The 24359-nt window shown below is 49.1% G+C and overlaps 13 non-coding genes and 1 pseudogene across 13 annotated transcripts; 4 read left to right on the forward strand and 10 right to left on the reverse strand.

Moving 5' to 3' along the window:
• Nucleotides 1-89: 89 nt before the first annotated feature.
• LOC134970580 (U1 spliceosomal RNA) lies at nucleotides 90-253 on the reverse strand. The gene has a single exon (XR_010189876.1). It is a non-coding gene; the product is annotated as a U1 spliceosomal RNA (small nuclear RNA).
• A 665-nt stretch (nucleotides 254-918) lies between these two features.
• Nucleotides 919-1081, reverse strand: LOC134970937 (U1 spliceosomal RNA). Its single transcript, XR_010190153.1, has one exon. It is a non-coding gene; the product is annotated as a U1 spliceosomal RNA (small nuclear RNA).
• Nucleotides 1082-1233: 152 nt separating this feature from the next.
• LOC134970637 (U1 spliceosomal RNA) lies at nucleotides 1234-1397 on the reverse strand. The gene has a single exon (XR_010189923.1). It is a non-coding gene; the product is annotated as a U1 spliceosomal RNA (small nuclear RNA).
• A 671-nt stretch (nucleotides 1398-2068) lies between these two features.
• On the reverse strand, nucleotides 2069-2231 carry LOC134970885 (U1 spliceosomal RNA). The gene has a single exon (XR_010190113.1). It is a non-coding gene; the product is annotated as a U1 spliceosomal RNA (small nuclear RNA).
• Nucleotides 2232-2383: 152 nt separating this feature from the next.
• LOC134970484 (U1 spliceosomal RNA) lies at nucleotides 2384-2547 on the reverse strand. The gene has a single exon (XR_010189798.1). It is a non-coding gene; the product is annotated as a U1 spliceosomal RNA (small nuclear RNA).
• Nucleotides 2548-3215: 668 nt separating this feature from the next.
• LOC134970931 (U1 spliceosomal RNA) lies at nucleotides 3216-3378 on the reverse strand. Its single transcript, XR_010190149.1, has one exon. It is a non-coding gene; the product is annotated as a U1 spliceosomal RNA (small nuclear RNA).
• Nucleotides 3379-3530: 152 nt separating this feature from the next.
• LOC134970541 (U1 spliceosomal RNA) lies at nucleotides 3531-3694 on the reverse strand. The gene has a single exon (XR_010189845.1). It is a non-coding gene; the product is annotated as a U1 spliceosomal RNA (small nuclear RNA).
• Nucleotides 3695-4365: 671 nt separating this feature from the next.
• On the reverse strand, nucleotides 4366-4528 carry LOC134971015 (U1 spliceosomal RNA). Its single transcript, XR_010190185.1, has one exon. It is a non-coding gene; the product is annotated as a U1 spliceosomal RNA (small nuclear RNA).
• Nucleotides 4529-4680: 152 nt separating this feature from the next.
• On the reverse strand, nucleotides 4681-4844 carry LOC134970666 (U1 spliceosomal RNA). The gene has a single exon (XR_010189949.1). It is a non-coding gene; the product is annotated as a U1 spliceosomal RNA (small nuclear RNA).
• A 7170-nt stretch (nucleotides 4845-12014) lies between these two features.
• Nucleotides 12015-12180, reverse strand: LOC134970549 (U1 spliceosomal RNA). The gene has a single exon (XR_010189851.1). It is a non-coding gene; the product is annotated as a U1 spliceosomal RNA (small nuclear RNA).
• A 10087-nt stretch (nucleotides 12181-22267) lies between these two features.
• Nucleotides 22268-22431, forward strand: LOC134970524 (U1 spliceosomal RNA). The gene has a single exon (XR_010189830.1). It is a non-coding gene; the product is annotated as a U1 spliceosomal RNA (small nuclear RNA).
• Nucleotides 22432-22583: 152 nt separating this feature from the next.
• LOC134970996 (U1 spliceosomal RNA) lies at nucleotides 22584-22725 on the forward strand (annotated as a pseudogene).
• Nucleotides 22726-23420: 695 nt separating this feature from the next.
• On the forward strand, nucleotides 23421-23584 carry LOC134970728 (U1 spliceosomal RNA). Its single transcript, XR_010189998.1, has one exon. It is a non-coding gene; the product is annotated as a U1 spliceosomal RNA (small nuclear RNA).
• Nucleotides 23585-23736: 152 nt separating this feature from the next.
• LOC134970795 (U1 spliceosomal RNA) lies at nucleotides 23737-23899 on the forward strand. The gene has a single exon (XR_010190053.1). It is a non-coding gene; the product is annotated as a U1 spliceosomal RNA (small nuclear RNA).
• The last annotated feature ends 460 nt before the right edge of the window (nucleotides 23900-24359 follow it).

Here is a 24359-nt window from a genome sequence, read left to right on the forward strand (position 1 = left end):
AACTGAGGCAGCACAAGGGAACTCTCGAAAGAAGAACAAGGCTAGAGGAAGATCTGAGACAAAGAAATCTGACTTTTACCAGAGCTGACCAGAGGAAAGCACAAACACAGTCCCCCACTACCACAAATAATGCAGTCGAGTTTCCCACATTTGGGGAAATCACAGGGGTCAGCATACCCAGAATGCAATGAATGAACCTCACCCTGGGAGAACAATCTTCATGACCATGGTAACTCCTATGCAAAATAAGTATGATTTGGGATAGGGCTGGGGAGGGCCGCTGCTCAGGCATATCTCTGTCAAGTAAAGGAGATTCAACTGAGGCAGCACAAGGGAACTCTCATCTGGGGACAACAACTGCAGGGAGAACACATATTTTGAAATGAACATGGGAGGGCAGAAGGCTGCCTAATACTGAAGCACCCCCAAACAACAAACCAAATGCAACAACTAGTACAAGCATTCCTGGGGGAAGGTCTGCAGAAGACGGATTTGCATACAGTGATGTCATCCAAGCAGTGGGCCAAAGTTGGCTGGAACCCTCATCTGCATATGAAAAGAGAAAAGGGGTATGCAGGGCATGGCGGCCTTTTGCGGCGCTTGGATGACCCTTAGTTCGCATTAAACACCCCCACCCTCCTTCGGTGTGGGGCTCATGTTGGCAATGCCCCAGCATTCAAGCTGATTTCTTGCAGCAGCTTGGCACTGTAACAGCTCCAGAGCTGCTCTGTAAGGCAAGTAAAAGGTTGTGGGCCCTGCAGCACTACCTGTAGTTTGCATTGTGCATTGGAAGGCACAAAGTAAGCAGACAGGAGGAGAAGTCAGGATAGTGCACAAGGGTATAGAAGGGAGGGGCTCAAAAAAAAAGAAGTGGAAACAGACAGCAAACTAGGCTGGAGAGAGACCTTAGACAAAGAGATCTGAATTATATGAAAGCCGACCAGTGGAAACACAAATTATGCAGTCAAGTTTCCCACATTTGGGGAAATCACAGGGGTAGCACACCCAGAGTGCAATGGGTGAGCCTTGCCCTTGGAGAAGCACCTTCATGATCATAGTATCTCACCTGGCAGGTAAGTAGGAGTTGGGCTAGAGCTGGGGAGGGTCGCTGCTCTGGCACCCCCCTGTCAAGTGAAGGAGATCCAACTGAGGCAGCACAAGGGAACTCTCGAAAGAAGAACAAGGCTAGAGGAAGATCTGAGACAAAGAAATCTGACTTTTACCAGAGCTGACCAGAGGAAAGCACAAACACAGTCCCCCACTACCACAAATAATGCAGTCGAGTTTCCCACATTTGGGGAAATCACAGGGGTCAGCATACCCAGAATGCAATGAATGAACCTCACCCTGGGAGAACAATCTTCATGACCATGTTATCTCCTATGCAAAATAAGTATGATTTGGGATAGGGCTGGGGAGGGCCGCTGCTCAGGCACATCTCTGTCAAGTGAAGGAGATTCAACTGAGGCAGCACAAGGGAACTCTCATCTGGGGACAACAACTGCAGGGAGAACACATATTTTCAGATGAACATGGGAGGGCAGAAGGCTGCCTAATACTGAAGCACCCCCAAACAACAAACCAAATGCAACAACTAGTGCAAGCATTCCTGGGGGAAGGCCTGCAGCAGATGGATTTGCATATGGTGATGTCATCCAAGCAGTGGGTCAAAGTTGGCTTCAACCCTCGTCTGCATATGAAAAGAGAAAAGGGGCGTGCAGGGCATGGCGGCCTTTTGCGGCGCTTGGATGACCCCTAGTTCGCATTAAACACCTCCACCCTCCATCGGTGTGGGGCTCATGTTGGCTATGCCCCAGCCCCTGAAGCATTCAAGCTGATTTCTTGCAGCAGCTGGGCACTGTAACAGCTCCAGAGCTGCTCTGTAAGGCAACTTAAAGGGTGTGGGCCCTGCAGCACTACCTGTAGTTCGCATTGTGCGTTGGAAGGCACAAAGTAAGCAAACGGGAGAAGTCAGGATAGTGCGCAAGGGCATAGAAGGGAGCGGCTCAAGAAAAGAGAAGTGGAAACAGACAGCAAACTAGGCTGGAGAGAGACCTGAGACAAAGAGATCTGAATTATACGAGAGCCGACCAGAGGAAACACAAATTATGCAGTCAAGTGTCCCACATTTGGGGAAATCGCAGGAGCAGCACACCCAGATTGCAATGGGTGAGCCTTGCCCTGGGAGAAGCACCTTCCTGATCATAGTATCTCACCTGGCAGGTAAGTAGGAGTTGGGCTAGAGCTGGGGAGGGTCGCTGCTCGGGCACCCCCCTGTCAAGTGAAGGAGATCCAACTGAGGCAGCACAAGGGAACTCTCGAAAGAAGAACAAGGCTAGAGGAAGATCTGAGACAAAGAAATCTGACTTTTACCAGAGCTGACCAGAGGAAAGCACAAACACAGTCCTCCACTACCACAAATAATGCAGTCGAGTTTCCCACATTTGGGGAAATCACAGGGGTCAGCATACCCAGAATGCAATGAATGAACCTCACCCTGGGAGAACAATCTTCATGACCATGGTATCTCCTATGCAAAATAAGTATGATTTGAGATAGGGCTGGGGAGGGCCGCTGCTCAGGCACATCTCTGTCAAGTAAAGGAGATTCAACTGAGGCAGCACAAGGGAACTCTCATCTGGGGACAACAACTGCAGGGAGAACACATATTTTCAGATGAACATGGGAGGGCAGAAGGCTGCCTAATACTGAAGCACCCCCAAACAACAAACCAAATGCAACAACTAGTGCAAGCATTCCTGGGGGAAGGCCTACAGCAGATGGATTTGCATATGGTAATGCCATCCAAGCAGTGGGTCAAAGTTGGCTTCAACCCTCGTCTGCATATGAAAAGAGAAAAGGGGCGTGCAGGGCATGGCGGCCTTTTGCGGTGCTTGGGTGACCCCTAGTTCGCATTAAACACCTCCACCCTCCTTTGGTGTGGGCTCATGTTGGCTATGCCCCAGCCCCTGAAGCATTCAAGCTGATTTCTTGCAGCAGCTGGGCACTGTAACAGCTCCAGAGCTGCTCTGTAAGACAAGTAAAAGGGTGTGGGCCCTGCAGCACTACCTGTAGTTTGCATTGTGCATTGGAAGGCACAAAGTAAGCAGACGGGAGAAGTCAGGATAGTGCGCAAGGGCATAGAAGGGAGCGGCTCAAGAAAAGAGAAGTGGAAACAGACAGCAAACTAAGCTGTAGAGACCTGAGACAAAGAGATCTGAATTATACGAGAGCCGACCAGGGGAACCACAAATTATGCAGTCAAGTGTCCCACATTTGGGGAAATCACAGGGGCAGCACACCCAGAGTGCAATGGGTGAGCCTTGCCCTGGGAGAAGCACCTACATGATCATAGTATCTCACCTGGCAGGTAAGTAGGAGTTGGGCTAGAGCTGGGGAGGGTCGCTGCTCGGGCACCCCCCTGTCAAGTGAAGGAGATCCAACTGAGGCAGCACAAGGGAACTCTCAAAAGAGGAACAATGCTAGAGGAAGATCTGAGACAAAGAAATCTGACTTTTACCAAAGCTGACCAGAGGAAAGCACAAACACAGTCCCCCTCTACCACAAATAATGCAGTCGAGTTTCCCACATTTGGGGAAATCACAGGGGTCAGCATACCCAGAATGCAATGAATGAACCTCACCCTGGGAGAACAATCTTCATGACCATGGTATCTCCTATGCAAAATAAGTATGATTTGGGATAGGGCTGGGGAGGGCCGCTGCTCAGGCACATCTCTGTCAAGTAAAGGAGATTCAACTTAGGCAGCACAAGGGAACTCTCATCTGGGGACAACAACTGCAGGGAGAACACATATTTTCAGATGAACATGGGAGGGCAGAAGGCTGCCTAATACTGAAGCACCCCCAAACAACAAACCAAATGCAACAACTAGTGCCAGCATTCCTGGGGGAAGGCCTACAGCAGATGGATTTGCATATGATAATGCCATCCAAGCAGTGGGCCAAAGTTGGCTGGAACCCTCATCTGCATATGAAAAGAGAAAAGGGGTATGCAGGGCATGGCGGCCTTTTGCGGCGCTTGGATGACCCTAAGTTCGCATTAAACACCCCCACCCTCCTTCGGTGTGGTGCTCATGTTGGCAATGCCCCAGCCCCTGAAGCATTCAAGCTGATTTCTTGCAGTATCTGGGCACTGTAACAGCTCCAGAGCTGCTCTGTGAGGCAAGTAAAAGGGTGTGGGCCCTGCAGCACTACCTGTAGTTTGAATTGTGTGTTGGAAGGCACAAAGTAAGCAGACGGGAGAAATCAGGATAGTGCGCAAGGGCATAGAAGGGAGCGGCTCAAGAAAAGAGAAGTGGAAACAGACAGCAAACTAGGCTGGAGAGAGACCTGAGACAAAGAGATCTGAATTATACGAGAGCCGACCAGGGGAAACACAAATTATGCAGTCAAGTTTCCCACATTTGGGGAAATCACAGGGGCAGCACACCCAGAGTGCAATGTGTGAGCCTTGCCCTGGGAGAAGCACCTACATGATTATAGTATCTCACCTGGCAGTTAAGTAGGAGTTGGGCTAGAGCTGGGGAGGGTCGCTGCTCGGGTACCCCCCTGTCAAGTGAAGGAGATCCAACTGAGGCAGCACAAGGGAACTCTCGAAAGAGGAACAAGGCTAGAGGAAGATCTGAGACAAAGAAATCTGATTTTTACCAGAGTTGACCAGAAGAAAGCACAAACACAGTTCCCCACTACCACAAATAATGCAGTCGAGTTTCCCACATTTGGGGAAATCACAGGGGTCAGCATATCCAGAATGCAATGAATGAACCTCACCCTGGGAGAACAATCTTCATGACCATGGTATCTCCTATGCAAAATAAGTATGATTTGGGATAGGGCTGGGGAGGGCCGCTGCTCAGGCACATCTCTGTCAAGTAAAGGAGATTCAACTGAGGCAGCACAAGGGAACTCTCATCTGGGGACAACAACTGCAGGGAGAACACATATTTTCAAATGAACATGGGAGGGCAGAAGGCTGCCTAATACTGAAGCACCCCCAAACAACAAACCAAATGCAATAACTAGTACAAGCATTCCTGGGGGAAGGTCTGCAGAAGACGGATTTGCATACAATGATGTCATCCAAGCAGTGGGCCAAAGTTGGCTGGAACCCTCATCTGCATATGAAAAGAGAAAAGGGGTATGCAGGGCATGGCGGCCTTTTGCGGCGCTGAATATGCAGCACTCCTTTTACAAAAGTCTGAACTTCTGGAAGAGAAACCAATTCTTTTTGAAAGAAAATGGATAAGGCCGAAATCTGGACCTTAATAGAGCCTAATTTTAGGCCCAAATTCACTCCAGTTTGTAGGAAGTGAAGGAAACGGCCCAGATGGAATTCTTCCATAGGAGCATTCCTGGCCTCACACCAAGAAACATAATTTCGCCATATACGGTGTAATGTTTTGACGTTACATCCTTCCTAGCCTTTATCAGCGTAGGGATGACCTCAACCGGAATGCCTTTCACTGCTAGGATCCGGCATTCAACCGCCATGCCGTCAAACGCAGCCGCGGTAAGTCTTGGAACAGACAGGGCCCCTGATGCAACAGGTCCTGTCTTAGAGGAAGAGGCCACGGATCTTCTGTGAGCATTTCCTGCAGATCCGGATACCAGGTCCTCCGTGGCCAATCTGGAACAATGAGGCTTGTTCTCACTCCTCTTTGTCTTATTATCCTCAACACCTTGGGTATGAGAGGAAGAGGAGGAAATACATAGACCGGCCGGAACACCCACTGTGTCACTAGGGCGTCTACAGCTACTGCCTGAGGGTCTCTTGACCTTGCGCAATACCTCTGTAGCTTTTTGTTGAGCCGGGACGCCATCATGTCTATCTGTGGCAGTTCCCACCAACTTGTAATCTGTGCAAAGACTTCCTGATGAAGTCCCCACTCTCCCGGATGTAGGTTGTGTCTGCTGAGGAAGTCTGCTTCCCAGTTGTCCACTCCCGGAATGAACACTGCTGACAGTGCGCTTGCGTGATTCTCCACCCAGCGAAGAATTCTGGTGGCTTGTGCCATCGCCACTCTGCTCCTTGTGCCGCCTTGGCGGTTTACATGAGCCACTGCGGTGATGTTGTCTGACTGGATCAGAACCGGTTGGTCGCAAAGTAAGGTCTCCGCTTGACGTAGGGCATTGTATATGGCCCCTAGTTTCAGGATGTTGATGTGAAGACAAGTCTCTTGACTTGACCAAAGACCTTGGAAATTTCTTCCCTGTGTGACTGCTCCCCAACCTTGGAGGCTTGCATCTGTGGTCACCAGGATCCAGTCCTGAATGCCGAATCTGCGTCACTCGAGACGGTAAGCACTCTGCAGCCACCACAGGAGTGATACCCTGACCCTGGGGGACAGGGTGATCAACCAATGCATCTGTAAATGTGACCCAGACCACTTGTCCAGTAGGTCCCATTGGAAAGTCCTCGCATGGAACCTGCCGAATGGAATGGCTTCGTATGATGCCACCATCTTTCCCAGGACTCGAGTGCAGTGATGCACTGACACAAGTTTTGGTTTCAATAGGTTCCTGACAAGAGTCATGAGTTCCTGGGCCTTTTCTATCGGGAGATAAACCCTCTTCTGGTCTGTTTCCAGAATCATGCCCAAGAAAGACAGACGAGTCGTAGGAACCAACTGCGACTTTGGGATATTGAAAATCCAGCCGAAAATCCAGTGAAAGTGATACGCTGTTCAGCAACTGCTCTCTTGATCTCGCTTTTATGAGATCGCTCAAGTACGGGATAATTGTGACACCTTGCTTGCGCAGGAGAACCATAATTTCCGCCATTACCTTGGTGAAAATTCTCAGGGCCGTGGAGAGACCAAACAGCAACGTCTGAAATTGGCAATGACAGTCCTGTACCGCAAATCTGAGGTACGCCTGATGAGATGGATAAATGGGAACATGAAGGTATGCATCCTGTACACAAATGCGGACAACAGGTGTCAAGCCGTGTGTTGCCTTTGTCAAGCTGTAATAAGTAGGGGTAAGGACGTTAACCACCTCAGAACATCCTCCCTTATACGTCACCTGCAGTGCATTAATCATAAGTCAGTGACAAGTTCAAAAACTTTGGATGACAGCGGAAGCAGTCCACTGACCTCTAAATCCCTTCCTCTTGTAACCAAGCTCCTGCAAACCACACCACCAACTCCCTCAGTGTCAATTTCCTCCTTAGACAGGAAAGCCAATAGTCCTGCAGGCCATGTCACTGGCACGTCTGACGAGTCCTCTCCTGCCTGGGATTCCTCCGATGCATCCTTGAGTGTAACGCCTACTGCTGCTGGCGCTGCTGTTGTTGCTGCTGGGAGTCGATCGTCATCCCAAAGGGGAAGTCGGAAGACCACTTGTACTACTTCCAGTAGGCAATTGACTGTCCAACAGTCCTTTGCGAGGAAGATGAAATATCACAGCAGTCATCCTGCTGCAAAGCGGATAACTCAGGTCTTGTCAGCCTGGGTGGTGAGAAACGTGGTTCCGGTATCCATCGTTAATTCAGAGGCAACTAGAGACTTGATTGAGATACTGTGTCCCCGGTACCAAATGCCATCTAGGTTCCATTTCTCTAGGCAGGCGATACCGAAAATGTACACAGACCTCAAAAAAGAGTCACCAGTGTCCTAAAAAATGCAGTTGTACCCAATGTCCACTAGTCCACATGTCCGTGGTTAAGTGGAGCAGGGCAGACTAAGGGCTATATGACTGTGACAGCCCACTGGGTAGATGTATTGCCTCCCGCAGCAAGAACAGCAGCGGCGGCACCAGTAGCAGCATCTCGCAAATGCCAACTCGTTCCTAGGCAGGCTACGCTTTGTATCACCGCTTTCCATAAGAGGCACACAGCTGACAACCTCTTACGGAAACTGAGGAACATCATTGCAGAATGGCTTACCCCAATTGGACTCTCCTGGGGATTTGTGACATCGGACAACGCCACCAATATTGTGCGTACATTACATCTGGGCAAATTCCAGCACGTCCCATGTTTTGCACATACATTGAATTTGGTGGTGCAGAATTATTTAAAAAATGACAGGGGCGTGCAAGAGATGCTGTCGGTGGCCCGAAGAATTGCGGGCCACTTTCTGCATTCAGCCACCGCGTGCCGAAGACTGGAGCACCACCAAACATTCCTGAACCTGCCCTGCCATCCTCTGAAGCAAGAGGTGGTAACGAGGTGGAATTCAACCCTCTATATGCTTCAGAGGATGGAGGAGCAGCAAAAGGCCATTCAAGCCTATACATCTACTCACGATATAGGCAAAGTAGGGGGAATGCACCTGACTCAAGCGCAGTGGAGAATGATTTCAACGTTGTGCAAGGTTCTGCAACCCTTTGAACTTGCCACACGTGAAGTCAGTTCAGACACTGCCAGCCTGAGTCAGGTCATTCCCCTCATCAGGCTTTTGCAGAAGAAGCTGGAGACATTGAAGGAGGAGCTAAAACAGAGCGATTCCGCTAGGCATGTGGGACTTGTGGATGGAGCCCTTAATTCGCTTAACCAGGATTCAATCTGTTGAAATCAGAGCAATACATTTTGGCCACCGTACTCGATCCTAGATTTAAAACCTACATTGTATCTCTCTTTCCGGCAGACACAAGTCTGCAGAGGTTCAAAGACCTGCTGGTGAGAAAATTGTCAAGTCAAGCGGAACGTGACCCGTCAACAGCTCCTCCTTCACATTCTCCCGCAACTGGGGGTGCGAGGAAAAGGCTAAGAGTTCCGAGCCCACCCGCTGGCGGTGATGCAGGGCAGTCTGGAGTGAGTGCTGACATCTGGTCCGGACTGAAGGACCTGGCAACGATTACTGACATGTCGTCTACTGTCACTGCATATGATTCTGTCACCTTTGAAAGAATGGTGGAGGATTATATGAGTGACCGCATCCAGGTAGGCACGTCAGACAGTCCGTATGTATACTGGCAGGAAAAAGAGGCAATTTGGAGGCCCTTGCACAAACTGGCTTTATTCTACCTAAGTTGCCCTCCCTCCAGTGTGTACTCCAAAAGAGTGTTTAGTGCAGCCGCTCACCTTGTCAGCAATCGGTGTACGAGGTTACTTCCAGAAAATGTGGAGAAGATGATGATCATCAAAATGAATTATAATCAATTCCTCCGTGGAGACATTCACCAGCAATTGCCTCCAGAAAGTACACAGGGATCTGAGATGGTGGATTCCAGTGGGGACGAATTAATAATCTGTGAGGAGGGCGATGTACACAGTGAAAGGGGTGAGGAATCGGAGGATGATGAGGTGGACATCTTGCCTCTGTAGAGCCAGTTTGTGCAAGGAGAGATTGATTGCTTCTTTTTTGGTGGGGGCCCAAACCACCCAGTCATTTCAGTCAGCCGTGTGGCAGACCCTGTTGCTGAAATGATGGGTTCGTCAATGTTTTTCTTTTCAATCTAAGCCCCTGCAGTTTTCTGTAAGAATCTGCTTCGCTATGATGATCAACAAGTCACAAGGGCAAACACTCAGGGCTGGAGGCGTAGATCTTAGGACCAGCTGCTACAAGCATGGCAAAGGTGTCACTATCATTGGTGACACCCAGAGAGGCAGCGAGGGAGATTGTAATGCAGTGCGCGCAGATAAGCAGCGCAATGGTAAAAAGGAGGCATGGTCTCATAGGTAGGGGTGTGGCCTGTTGGCCTGAATCTCCATTTTGTTGCTCCGGGTATCCCGGGGGTTGGGGGCTGCACCCGGGAACTAGTGTGTGAGTGGTGCTGGCTCCTGCACAGTGACAGAAACTGGGTGTTGCACGTAATGTCACAGTGAAACACCCATATTCTGTCACTGAAGAGGAGCCGGCACTTTGGTGTCACCCCCCTTGGCGGGTGACACTCGGGTGTGGGCCTCAACCCCATTGTGATGCCACTGACCCATGGAAAGATTTACGTGGCTTACCCATGTGTTAGTAGCCCCAAGCATCTTTTGTGTTAGTCCCTGAAGAAAAACTTCAAATATTTACAAATAAATTTTGTAATCAATGGGCCTAATTCAGTAAGGATTGCAAATTCCGCTAAGTAACAGAATTTGCAATCCTTTGGTTCACATGCTGGGGCCACCCAGCATGCCGCCTCCCTTCTTGACCACGCTGAAATTGCAGTCGCAGTGCAGTTCAGCGTGATCATAAAAAATGGGTTAGCCTCCAGTTGGTGCAGACTGTATGTGTGCGCAGGAAGCCGCCACCATTTTTGTGATCGCAGCTGCTGCATGTGATGTCATGCAGCCGCTCTGACCACGCCTCCTGTTTCTCCGTTGCCGACCCCATTTTGAAGCCCTGCCCACGCACCGCTCCATCTCCGACTTAGAAATGGAGTGTTGCTGACCCCCCCCCCAGCACCGATTGACAGTCAGAGGCGATCGCATTATCTGCGGGGTGCCGCAGAAAATGCAGGCGCATGCGTATGCTCTTAGCAATTTTTGCAGTTGGATTGCTTATTGCGATTGCAATCCAACCTGAATCAGGCTCTATTACCTATCACAATGCACTGCGGGTAGTACAAAATGGGGTTAATATAAGAGAAAACCCCCCAGAGCTGTGCTCCTTAACTGTCCCTGGTGGCTAGTGTAGCGGCTGCCCAGTAATCAGTGTCCACGCCAGTGCGCACATGGCCCGCCCCCTACAGCCACGCTGGATCACGGTATAGTGCGGGCACAGAAGTACCTTACCTCCCTTTCATCAGCGGCCTCGTGATCCCGGAGGGCGGTGTGTGTGTGACTGACCTTAGGAAGAAACCGGAGCCTCCGCTGCAGTGACCCAGCAACCAGGGCACGGGAGTATACTGCGCCGCTGGGAGTGATGGAGCTGCAGTAAAGATGTCTATTAGACCTAGCCTGCTGCAGCCCTTGTAGATTCTTATAAAAAAAAGTTCTTCTTTTCTTGTCAAAATTAATAGCTAAGAATAGGCTGCCTGAGGCAGCCCCCTGTTAAGTGGCCTGCTACTGAAGGCACCAACTACAAACTGAGCTCCCTGTTCATGGAAGCGAGGTTATAGAGGAGGGGGCGCTGAGCATCTTGGGAACAGTCAAAAGCTTTGAGCCTGTTGGTGCCTCAGATCAAGATCCTACTCTACACCCCAATGTGAATCCTTGTGGAGTCCAGTGTACCCCACAGAAGAAATGAATGTGTCACACCCATTGGCAGCAACATTAGAATAGCTGCTGATGGGCACAATTGAGAAAGGAAGGGGGGAAAACATTTGAATCCAGCACATATATGTAATTTGAATATGTAATTTGTACCTTCCTACTTTAAAATGTAATGGATGAACCTCACCCTGTGAGAACTATCTTCATGATCAAGAGATCTCATAAGCAAGAAAAGCATGTGTTGAGATAGGGCTGTGGAGGGCGGCTGCTCGGGCACACCCCCGTCAAGTTAAGGAGATTCAACTGAGGAAGCACAAGAAAACTCTTGTCTGGGGACAACAACTGCAGGGAGACCACATATTTTCAGATAAACATGAGAGGGCGGAAGGCTGCCTAATACTGAAGCACCCACAAACATCAAACCATATGCAACAACTAGTGCAAGCATTCCTGGGGAAAGGTCTGCAGCAGACGGATTTGCATACGGTGATGTCATCCAAGCAGTGGGCCAAAGTTGGCTGGAACCCTCATCTGCATATGAAAAGAGAAAAGGGGCGCTTGGATGACCCCTAGTTCGCATTGAACACCCCCACCCTCCTTCGGTGTGGGGCTCATGTTGGCCATGCCCCTGCCCCTGAAGCATTCAAGCTGATTTCTTGCAGCAGCTGGGCACTGTAACAGCTCCAGAGCTACTCTGTAAGGCAAGTAAAAGGGCGTGGGCCCTGCAGCACTACCTGTAGTTCGCATTGTGCGTTGGAAGGCACAAAGTAAGCAGACGGGAGAAGTCAGGATAGTGCGCAAGGGCATAGAAGGGAGGGGCTCAAGAAAAGAGAAGTGGAAACAGACAGCAAACTAGGCTGGAGAGAGACCTGAGACAAAGAGATCTGAATTATACCAGAGCCACCCAGGGGAAAGCACAAATGCAGTCCCCCCCCCTACCACAAATTATGCAGTCGAGTTTCCCACATTTGGGGAAATCACAGAGGTCAGCATACCCAGAATGCAATGAATGAACCTCACCCTGGGAAAACAATCTTCATGACCATGGTATCACCTATGCAAAATAAGTATGATTTGAGATAGGGCTGGGGAGGGCCGCTGCTCAGGCACACCTCCGTCAAGTAAAGGAGATTCAACTGAGGCAGCACAAGGGAACTCTCATCTGGGGACAACAACTGCAGGGAGAACACATTTTCAGACGAATGTGGGAGGGCAGAAGGCTGCCTAATACTGAAGCACCCCCCAAACAACAAACCAAATGCAACAACTAGTGCAAGCATTCCTGGGGGAAGGCCTGCAGCAGATGGATTCGCATATGGTGATGTCATCCAAGCAATGGGCATAGTTGGCTGCAACCCTCGTCTGCATATGAAAAGAGAAAATGGTCACGCAGGGCATGGCGGCCAATGTGGGGTTGCGCTTGGATGACCCCTAGATCGCTTTATACACCCCCATCAGTGTGGGGCTCATGTTGGCCATGCCCAAGCCCCTGAAGCATTCAAGCTGATTTCTTGCAGCAGCTGGACCCAGTAACAGCTCCAGAGTTGCTCTACAAGACAAGTAAAAGGGTGTGAGCCCTGCAGCACCACCTGTAGTTTGCATACACACATATATAGGACAGCATCTCTTATATGCCCCAGGGGCAATAAAATAGTAGCCTTATCTAGGGTATCCGTCCATGCCGCTACAGCACTACACACCCAGGCCGACGCAATTGCCGTTCTGAGTAAGGTACCTGAATGTGTATAAATGGACTTCAGGGTAATCTCCTGTTTGCGGTAGAGATGAGCGGGTTCGGTTTCTCTGAAACCGAACCCGCACGAACTTCATGTTTTTTTCACGGGTCCGAGCAGACTCGGATCCTCCCGCCTTGCTCGGTTAACCCGAGCGCGCCCGAACGTCATCATGACGCTGTCGGATTCTCGCGAGACTCGGATTCTATATAAGGAGCCGCGCGTCGCCGCCATTTTCACACGTGCATTGAGATTGATAGGGAGAGGACGTGGCTGGCGTCCTCTCCATTAGAAATTAGATTAGAAGAGAGAGAGAGATTGTGCAGAGTCAGACAGAGTTTACCACAGTGACCAGTGCAGTTGTTGTTAGTTAACTTTTATTTATTTTAATATATATCCGTTCTCTGCTATATCCGTTCTCTGCCTGAAAAAAAACGATACACAGCAGCAGCCAGTCACACAGTGTGACTCAGTCTGTGTGCACTCAGCTCAGCCCAGTGTGCTGCACATCAATGTATAAAAGGCAAAGCTTATAATAATTGTGGGGGAGACTGGGGAGCACTGCAGGTTGTTATAGCAGGAGCCCCCAGGAGTACATAATATTATATTAATTTAAAATTAAACAGTGCACACTTTTGCTGCAGGAGTGCCACTGCCAGTGTGACTAGTGGTGACCACAGTGCCTGACCACCAGTATAGTAGTATATTCATTGTTGTATGTATTGTATACTATCTCTTTATCAACCAGTCTATATTAGCAGCAGACACAGTACAGTGCGGTAGTTCACGGCTGTGGCTACCTCTGTGTCGGCAGTCGGAACTCGGCAGGCAGTCCGTCCATCCATAATTGTATTACAATATATACCACCTAACCGTGGTATTTTTTTTTCTTTCTTTATACCGTCATAGTGTCATACTAGTTGTTACGAGTATACTACTATCTCTTTATCAACCAGTGTACAGTGCGGTAGTTCACGGCTGTGGCTACCTCTGTGTCGGCAGTCGGCAGGCAGTCCGTCCATCCATAATTGTATTATTATTATAATATATACCACCTAACCGTGGTTTTTTTCCATTCTTTATACCGTCGTCATAGTGTCATACTAGTTGTTACGAGTATACTACTATCTCTTTATCAACCAGTGTACAGTGCGGTAGTTCACGGCTGTGGCTACCTCTGTGTCGGCAGTCGGCAGGCAGTCCGTCCATCCATAATTGTATTATTATTATAATATATACCACCTAACCGTGGTTTTTTTTCCATTCTTTATACCGTCGTCATAGTGTCATACTAGTTGTTACGAGTATACTACTATCTCTTTATCAACCAGTGTACAGTGCGGTAGTTCACGGCTGTGGCTACCTCTGTGTCGGCAGTCGGCAGGCAGTCCGTCCATCCATAATTGTATTATTATTATAATATATACCACCTAACCGTGGTTTTTTTTCCATTCTTTATACCGTCGTCATAGTGTCATACTAGTTGTTACGAGTATACTACTATCTCTTTATCAACCAGTGTACAGTGCGGTAGTTCACGGCTGTGGCTACCTCTGTGTCGGCAGTCGGCAGGCAGTCCGTCCATCCATAATTGTATTATTATTATAATATATACCACCTAACCGTGGTTTTTTTTCCATTCTTTATACCGTCGTCATAGTGTCATACTAGTTGTTACGAGTATACTACTATCTCTTTATCAACCAGTGTACAGTGCGGTAGTTCACGGCTGTGGCTACCTCTGTGTCGGCAGTCGGCAGGCAGTCCGTCCATCCATAATTGTATTATTATTATAATATATACCACCTAACCGTGGTTTTTTTTCCATTCTTTATACCGTCGTCAGAGTGTCATACTAGTTGTTACGAGTATACTACTATCTCTTTATCAACCAGTGTACAGTGCGGTAGTTCACGGCTGTGGCTACCTCTGTGTCGGCAGTCGGCAGGCAGTCCGTCCATCCATAATTGTATTATTATTATAATATATACCACCTAACCGTGGTTTTTTTTTCATTCTTTATACCGTCGTCATAGTGTCATACTAGTTGTTACGAGTATACTACTATCTCTTTATCAACCAGTGTACAGTGCGGTAGTTCACGGCTGTGGCTACCTCTGTGTCGGCAGTCGGCAGGCAGTCCGTCCATCCATAATTGTATTATTATTATAATATATACCACCTAACCGTGGTTTTTTTTCCATTCTTTATACCGTCGTCATAGTGTCATACTAGTTGTTACGAGTATACTACTATCTCTTTATCAACCAGTGTACAGTGCGGTAGTTCACGGCTGTGGCTACCTCTGTGTCGGCAGTCGGCAGGCAGTCCGTCCATCCATAATTGTATTATTATTATAATATATACCACCTAACCGTGGTTTTTTTTCCATTCTTTATACCGTCGTCATAGTGTCATACTAGTTGTTACGAGTATACTACTATCTCTTTATCAACCAGTGTACAGTGCGGTAGTTCACGGCTGTGGCTACCTCTGTGTCGGCAGTCGGCAGGCAGTCCGTCCATCCATAATTGTATTATTATTATAATATATACCACCTAACCGTGGTTTTTTTTCCATTCTTTATACCGTCGTCATAGTGTCATACTAGTTGTTACGAGTATACTACTATCTCTTTATCAACCAGTGTACAGTGCGGTAGTTCACGGCTGTGGCTACCTCTGTGTCGGCAGTCGGCAGGCAGTCCGTCCATCCATAATTGTATTATTATTATAATATATACCACCTAACCGTGGTTTTTTTATACCACCTAACCGTGGCAGTCCGTCCATAATTGTATACTAGTAAACTATCCAATCCATCCATCTCCATTGTTTACCTGAGGTGCCTTTTAGTTCTGCCTATAAAATATGGAGAACAAAAAAGTTGAGGTTCCAAAATTAGGGAAAGATCAAGATCCACTTCCACCTCGTGCTGAAGCTGCTGCCACTAGTCATGGCCGAGACGATGAAATGCCAGCAACGTCGTCTGCCAAGGCCGATGCCCAATGTCATAGTACAGAGCATGTCAAATCCAAAACACCAAATATCAGAAAAAAAAGGACTCCAAAACCTAAAATAAAATTGTCGGAGGAGAAGCGTAAACTTGCCAACATGCCATTTACCACACGGAGTGGCAAGGAACGGCTGAGGCCCTGGCCTATGTTCATGGCTAGTGGTTCAGCTTCACATGAGGATGGAAGCACTCAGCCTCTCGCTAGAAAACTGAAAAGACTCAAGCTGGCAAAAGCACCGCAAAGAACTGTGCGTTCTTTGAAATCCCAAATCCACAAGGAGAGTCCAATTGTGTCGTTTGCGATGCCTGACCTTCCCAACACTGGACGTGAAGAGCATGCGCCTTCCACTATTTGCACGCCCCCTGCAAGTGCTGGAAGGAGCACCCGCAGTCCAGTTCCTGATAGTCAGATTGAAGATGTCAGTGTTGAAGTACACCAGGATGAGGAGGATATGGGTGTTGCTGGCGCTGGGGAGGAAATTGACCAGGAGGATTCTGATGGTGAGGTGGTTTGTTTAAGTCAGGCACCCGGGGAGACACCTGTTGTCCGTGGGAGGAATATGGCCGTTGACATGCCAGGTGAAAATACCAAAAAAATCAGCTCTTCGGTGTGGAGGTATTTCACCAGAAATGCGGACAACAGGTGTCAAGCCGTGTGTTCCCTTTGTCAAGCTGTAATAAGTAGGGGTAAGGACGTTAACCACCTCGGAACATCCTCCCTTATACGTCACCTGCAGCGCATTCATAATAAGTCAGTGACAAGTTCAAAAACTTTGGGTGACAGCGGAAGCAGTCCACTGACCAGTAAATCCCTTCCTCTTGTAACCACCCCACCAACTCCCTCAGTGTCAATTTCCTCCTTCCCCAGGAATGCCAATAGTCCTGCAGGCCATGTCACTGGCAAGTCTGACGAGTCCTTTCCTGCCTGGGATTCCTCCGATGCATCCTTGCGTGTAACGCCTACTGCTGCTGGCGCTGCTGTTGTTGCCGCTGGGAGTCGATGGTCATCCCAGAGGGGAAGTCGTAAGCCCACTTGTACTACTTCCAGTAAGCAATTGACTGTTCAACAGTCCTTTGCGAGGAAGATGAAATATCACAGCAGTCATCCTACTGCAAAGCGGATAACTGAGTCCTTGACAACTATGTTGGTGTTAGACGTGCGTCCGGTATCCGCCGTTAGTTCACAGGGAACTAGACAATTTATTGAGGCAGTGTGCCCCCGTTACCAAATACCATCTAGGTTCCACTTCTCTAGGCAGGCGATACCGAGAATGTACACGGACGTCAGAAAAAGACTCACCAGTGTCCTAAAAAATGCAGTTGTACCCAATGTCCACTTAACCACGGACATGTGGACAAGTGGAGCAGGGCAGGGTCAGGACTATATGACTGTGACAGCCCACTGGGTAGATGTATGGACTCCCGCCGCAAGAACAGCAGCGGCGGCACCAGTAGCAGCATCTCGCAAACGCCAACTCTTTCCTAGGCAGGCTACGCTTTGTATCACCGCTTTCCAGAATACGCACACAGCTGAAAACCTCTTACGGCAACTGAGGAAGATCATCGCGGAATGGCTTACCCCAATTGGACTCTCCTGTGGATTTGTGGCATCGGACAACGCCAGCAATATTGTGTGTGCATTAAATATGGGCAAATTCCAGCACGTCCCATGTTTTGCACATACCTTGAATTTGGTGGTGCAGAATTTTTTAAAAAACGACAGGGGCGTGCAAGAGATGCTGTCGGTGGCCAGAAAAATTGCGGGACACTTTCGGCGTACAGGCACCACGTACAGAAGACTGGAGCACCACCAAAAACTACTGAACCTGCCCTGCCATCATCTGAAGCAAGAAGTGGTAACGAGGTGGAATTCAACCCTCTATATGCTTCAGAGGTTGGAGGAGCAGCAAAAGGCCATTCAAGCCTATACAATTGAGCACGATATAGGAGATGGAATGCACCTGTCTCAAGTGCAGTGGAGAATGATTTCAACGTTGTGCAAGGTTCTGATGCCCTTTGAACTTGCCACACGTGAAGTCAGTTCAGACACTGCCAGCCTGAGTCAGGTCATTCCCCTCATCAGGCTTTTGCAGAAGAAGCTGGAGGCATTGAAGAAGGAGCTAACACGGAGCGATTCCGCTAGGCATGTGGGACTTGTGGATGCAGCCCTTAATTCGCTTAACAAGGATTCACGGGTGGTCAATCTGTTGAAATCAGAGCACTACATTTTGGCCACCGTGCTCGATCCTAGATTTAAAGCCTACCTTGGATCTCTCTTTCCGGCAGACACAGGTCTGCTGGGGTTGAAAGACCTGCTGGTGACAAAATTGTCAAGTCAAGCGGAACGCGACCTGTCAACATCTCCTCCTTCACATTCTCCCGCAACTGGGGGTGCGAGGAAAAGGCTCAGAATTCCGAGCCCACCCGCTGGCGGTGATGCAGGGCAGTCTGGAGCGACTGCTGATGCTGACATCTGGTCCGGACTGAAGGACCTGACAACGATTACGGACATGTCGTCTACTGTCACTGCATATGATTCTCTCAACATTGATAGAATGGTGGAGGATTATATGAGTGACCGCATCCAAGTAGGCACGTCACACAGTCCGTACTTATACTGGCAGGAAAAAGAGGCAATTTGGAGGCCCTTGCACAAACTGGCTTTATTCTACCTAAGTTGCCCTCCCACAAGTGTGTACTCCGAAAGAGTGTTTAGTGCCGCCGCTCACCTTGTCAGCAATCGGCGTACGAGGTTACATCCAGAAAATGTGGAGAAGATGATGTTCATTAAAATGAATTATAATCAATTCCTCCGCGGAGACATTGACCAGCAGCAATTGCCTCCACAAAGTACACAGGGAGCTGAGATGGTGGATTCCAGTGGGGACGAATTGATAATCTGTGAGGAGGGGGATGTACACGGTGATATATCGGAGGGTGAAGATGAGGTGGACATCTTGCCTCTGTAGAGCCAGTTTGTGCAAGGAGAGATTAATTGCTTCTTTTTTGGGGGGGGTCCAAACCAACCCGTCATATCAGTCACAGTCGTGTGGCAGACCCTGTCACTGAAATGATGGGTTGGTTAAAGTGTGCATGTCCTGTTTTGTTTATACAACATAAGGGTGGGTGGGAGGGCCCAAGGATAATTCCATCTTGCACATCTTTTTTCTTTTCTTTTTCTTTGCATCATGTGCTGATTGGGGAGGGTTTTTTGGAAGGGACATCCTGCGTGACACTGCAGTGCCACTCCTAGATGGGCCCGGTGTTTGTGTCGGCCACTAGGGTCGCTAATCTTACTCACACAGCTACCTCATTGCGCCTCTTTTTTTCTTTGCGTCATGTGCTGTTTGGGGAGGGTTTTTTGGAAGGGACATCCTGCGTGACACTGCAGTGCCACTCCTAGATGTGCCCGGTGTTTGTGTCGGCCACTAGGGTCGCTAATCTTACTCACACAGTCAGCTACCTCATTGCGCCTCTTTTTTTCTTTGCGTCATGTGCTGTTTGGGGAGGGTTTTTTGGAAGGGCCATCCTGCGTGACACTGCAGTGCCACTCCTAGATGGGCCCGGTGTTTGTGTCGGCCACGAGGGTCGCTAATCTTACTCACACAGCTACCTCATTGCGCCTCTTTTTTTCTTTGCGTCATGTGCTGTTTGGGGAGGGTTTTTTGGAAGGGCCATCCTGCGTGACACTGCAGTGCCACTCCTAGATGGGCCCGGTGTTTGTGTCGGCCACTAGGGTCGCTAATCTTACTCACACAGCTACCTCATTGCGCCTCTTTTTTTCTTTGCGTCATGTGCTGTTTGGGGAGGGTTTTTTGGAAGGGACATCCTGCGTGACACTGCAGTGCCACTCCTAGATGGGCCCGGTGTTTGTGTCGGCCACTAGGGTCGCTTATCTTACTCACACAGCGACCTCGGTGCAAATTTTAGGACTAAAAATAATATTGTGAGGTGTGATGTGTTCAGAATAGGCTGAAAATGAGTGTAAATTATGTTTTTTGAGGTTAATAATACTTTGGGATCAAAATTACCCCCAAATTCTATGATTTAAGCTGTTTTTTAGGGTTTTTTGAAAAAAACACCCGAATCCAAAACACACCCGAATCCGACAAAAATAATTCGGTGAGGTTTTGCCAAAACGCGTTCGAACCCAAAACACGGCCGCGGAACCGAACCCAAAACCAAAACACAAAACCCGAAAAATTTCAGGCGCTCATCTCTAGTTTGCGGTCAGCAGACTCTTTGAGGGAAGCCGTATCCTGGGACGGGAGGGCTACCTTCTTGGATAAGCGTGTTAATGCTTTGTCCACCCAAGGGGAGGATTCCCATCGTAAACTATCCGTTGATGGGAAAGGATACGCCATAAGAATCCTTTTGGAAATCTGCAGGGGATTCCCAAGCTTTTTCACATAACTCGTTCAGCTCGTGTGAGGGGGGAAAGGTTACCTCAGGCTTCTTTACCTTGTACATATGTACCCTCTTGTCAGGGATAGGGGGCTCCTCTGTGATGTGCAAAACATTTTTTATTGCCATAATCATATATCAAATGTATTTTGCCAATTTTGGCTGTAACTTTGCATCATCGTAATCGACACTGGAGTCAGAATCCGTGTCGGTATCTGTGTCAACAATCTGGATAGTGGGCGCTTATGAGACCCTGACAGTCCCTGCGACATAGGATCAGGCATGGGTTGAGACCCTGACTGTCGCAAAGCTTCAGCCTTGTCTAATCTTTTGTGCAATGAGTTTACACTAGCATTTAAAACATTCCACATATCCATCCAATCAGGTGTCGGCGGAGACACCACGTTCATTTGCTCCCGCTCCTCTCTAATATAGCCTTCTTCCTCAGACATGTCGACACACGCGTACCGACACACCACACACACAGGGAATACTTTTACTGAAGACATTTCCCCCACAAGGCCCTTTGGAGAGACAGAGAGAGAGTATGCCAGCACATACCCCAGCGCTATATAACCCAGGAATAGCACAGTAACTTAATGTTTGCACAGTAGCGCTGCTGTATGTAATTTGCGCCGAATTATGTGCCCCCCCCCCCTCTCTTTTCAACCCTCTTGTCTACCGTGGTATAAGCAGGGGAGAGTCCGGGGAGCTTCCTCTCAGCGGTGCTGTGGAGAAAAAATGGCGCTGGTGAGTGCTGAGGGAGAAGCCCCGCCCCCTCGGCGGCGGGCTTCTGTCCCGTTTAAACTGTACAATTGGCGGGGGCTCATACATATATACAGTGCCCAGCTGTATATATGTTATATTTTTGCCAAAAAGAGGTTTATATTGCAGCCCAGGGCGCCCCCCCTGCGCCCTGCACCCTTACAGTGACCGGAGTATGTGAGGTGTATGGGAGCAATGGCGCACAGCTGCAGTGCTGTGCGTTACCTCAATGAAGATCATGAAGTCCTCTACCGCCTCTGAAGTCTTCTTTTCTTCTCATACTCACCCGGCTTCTATCTTCCGGCTCTGCGAGGGGGACGGACGGCGAGGGTGAGATCCTGCGTACCAATCCCTTTGGAGCTAATCCCTTTGGAGCTAATGGTGTCCAGTAGCTTAAGAAGCAGGACCTTGCAACTCGGAGAGTAGGGCTGCTTCTCCCCCCTCAGTCCCTCGATGCAGGGAGTCTGTTGCCAGCAGTGCTCCCTGAAAATTAAAAACCTAACAAAATACTTTCTGTCAGAAAGCTCAGGAGAGCTCCTGAAAAGCACCCAGTCTCCACTGGGCACAGTATCAAACTGAGGTATGGAGGAGGGGCATAGAGGGAGGAGCCAGTGCACACCCAGAACTAAAGTCTTTCTTAAAGTGCCCATGTCTCCTGCGGAGCCCGTCTATCCCCATGGTCCTTACGGAGTCCCCAGCATCCTCTAGGACGTTAGAGAAAATAGGATTTTAATACCTACCGGTAAATCCTTTTCTCTTAGTCCGTAGAGGATGCTGGGCACCCGTCCCAGTGCGTACTGTGTCTGCAGTTATTAAATGGCCCTTAACTCCAGAACATTTATGTGGAGACAACTTTCCCAACTTGACCATCTTCCTTGGACGTTTTCCCCCTGTGTGACTGCTCCCCAGCCTCGGAGGGTTGCATCCATGGTCCCTAGAATCCAGTCCTGGATCCCGAACCTTCGCCCCTCTAGGAGGTGAGAACTGTGCAGCCGCCAATGGAGTGAGATTCTGGTCTTGGAAGACAGGATTATCCTCCGGTGCGTGTGTAGGTGGGATCCGGACCACTTGTCCAACAGGTCCCACTGGAACAGTAAAGCCACGCCCATCCCAACGAAGCCACACCCCCTATTTTGCGGCGCGCGCACATTTATCCCTTTAATAGTGCCATTGTGGGGAGCGCCAAAGAATTTTTTGGCTTGGGGGAGAAAAATTTCTAGTTACGCCACTGATCCCAAATCATACTTATTTTGCATAGGAGATACCATGGTCATGAAGATTGTTCTCCCAGGGTGAGGTTCATTCATTGCATTCTGGGTATGCTGACCCCTGTGATTTCCCCAAATGTGGGAAACTCGACTGCATTATTTGTGGTAGTGGGGGACTGTGTTTGTGCTTTCCTCTGGTCAGCTCTGGTAAAAGTCAGATTTCTTTGTCTCAGATTTTCCTCTAGCCTTGTTCTTCTTTCGAGAGTTCCCTTGTGCTGCCTCAGTTGGATTTCCTTCACTTGACAGGAGGGTGCCCGAGCAGCGACCCTCCCCAGCTCTAGCCCAACTCCTACTTACCTGCCAGGTGAGATACTATGATCATGAAGTTGCTTCTCCCAGGGCAAGGCTCACCCATTGCACTCTGGGTGTGCTGCCCCTGCGATTTCCGCAAATGTGGGAAACTTGACTGCATAATTTGTGTTTCCCCTGGTCGGCTCTCATATGATTCAGATCTCTTTGTCTCAGGTCTCTCTCCAGCCTAGTTTGCTGTCTGTTTCCACTTCTTTTTTCTTGAGCCCCTCCCTTCTATACCCTTGTGCACTATCCTGACTTCTCCTCCCGTCTGCTTACTTTGTGCCTTCCAATGCACAATGCAAACTACAGGTAGTGCTGCAGGGCCCACACCTTTTTACTTGCCTTACAGAGCAGCTCTGGAGCTGTTACAGTGCCCAGCTGCTGCAAGAAATCAGCTTGAATGCTTCAGGGGCTGGGGCATGGCCAACATGAGCCCCACACCGAAGGAGGGTGGGGGTGTTTAATGCGAACTAGGGGTCATCCAAGCGCCGCAAAAGGCCGCCATGCCCTGCATACCCCTTTTCTCTTTTCATATGTAGATGAGGGTTCCAGCCAACTTTGGCCCACTGCTTGGATAACATCACCGTATGCAAATCCGTCTTCTGCAGACCTTCCCCCAGGAATGCTTGTACTAGTTGTTGCATTTGGTTTGTTGTTTGGGGGTGCTTCAGTATTAGGCAGCCTTCTGCCCTCCCATGTTCATCTGAAAATATGTGTTCTCCCTGCAGTTGTTGTCCCCAGATGAGAGTTCCCTTGTGCTGCCTCAGTTGAATCTCCTTTACTTGACAGAGATGTGCCTGAGCAGCGGCCCTCCCCAGCCCTATCCCAAATCATACTTATTTTGCATAGGAGATACCATGGTCATGAAGATTGATCTCCCAGGGTGAGGTTCATTCCTTGCATTCTGGGTATGCTGACCCCTATGATTTCCCCTAATGTGGGAAACTCGACTGCATTATTTGTGGTAGTGGAGGACTGTGTTTGTGTTTTCCTCTGGTCAGCTCTGGTAAAAGTCAGATTTCTTTGTCTCAGATCTTCCTCTAGCCTTGTTCTTCTTTCGAGAGTTCCCTTGTGCTGCCTCAGTTGGATCTCCTTCACTTGACAGGGGGGTGCCCGAGCAGCGACCCTCCCCAGCTCTAGCCCATCTCATACTTACCTGCCAGGTGAGATACTATGATCAGGAAGGTGCTTCTCCCAGGGCAAGGCTCACCCATTGCACTCTGGGTGTGCTGCTCCTGTGATTTCCCCAAATGTGGGACACTTGACTGCATAATTTGTGTTTCCTCTGGTCGGCTCTCGTATAATTCAGATCTCTTTGTCTCAGGTCTATCTCCAGCCTAGTTTGCTGTCTGTTTCCACTTCTTTTTTCTTGAGCCCCTCCCTTCTATACCCTTGTGCACTATCCTGACTTCACCTCCCGTCTGCTTACTTTGTGCCTTACAATGCACAATACGAACTACAGGTAGTGCTGCAGGGCCCACACCCTTTTACTTGCCTTACAGAGCAGCTCTGGAGCTGTTACAGTGCCCAGCTGCTGCAAGAAATCAGCTTGAATGCTTCAGGGGCTGGGGCATAGCCAACATGAGCCCCACACCGAAGCAGGGTGGGGGTGTTTAATGCGAACTAGGGGTCATCCAAGCGCCGCAAAAGGCCGCCATGCCCTGCATACCCCTTTTCTCTATTCATATGCAGATGAGGGTTCCAGACAACTTTGGCCCACTGCTTGGATGACATCACCGTATGCAAATCCGTCTTCTGCAGACCTTCCCCC

The sequence above is a fragment of the Pseudophryne corroboree genome, chromosome 11, assembly GCF_028390025.1.
Source record: "Pseudophryne corroboree isolate aPseCor3 chromosome 11, aPseCor3.hap2, whole genome shotgun sequence".
In the NCBI taxonomy this organism is placed as follows: Eukaryota; Metazoa; Chordata; class Amphibia; order Anura; family Myobatrachidae; genus Pseudophryne; species Pseudophryne corroboree.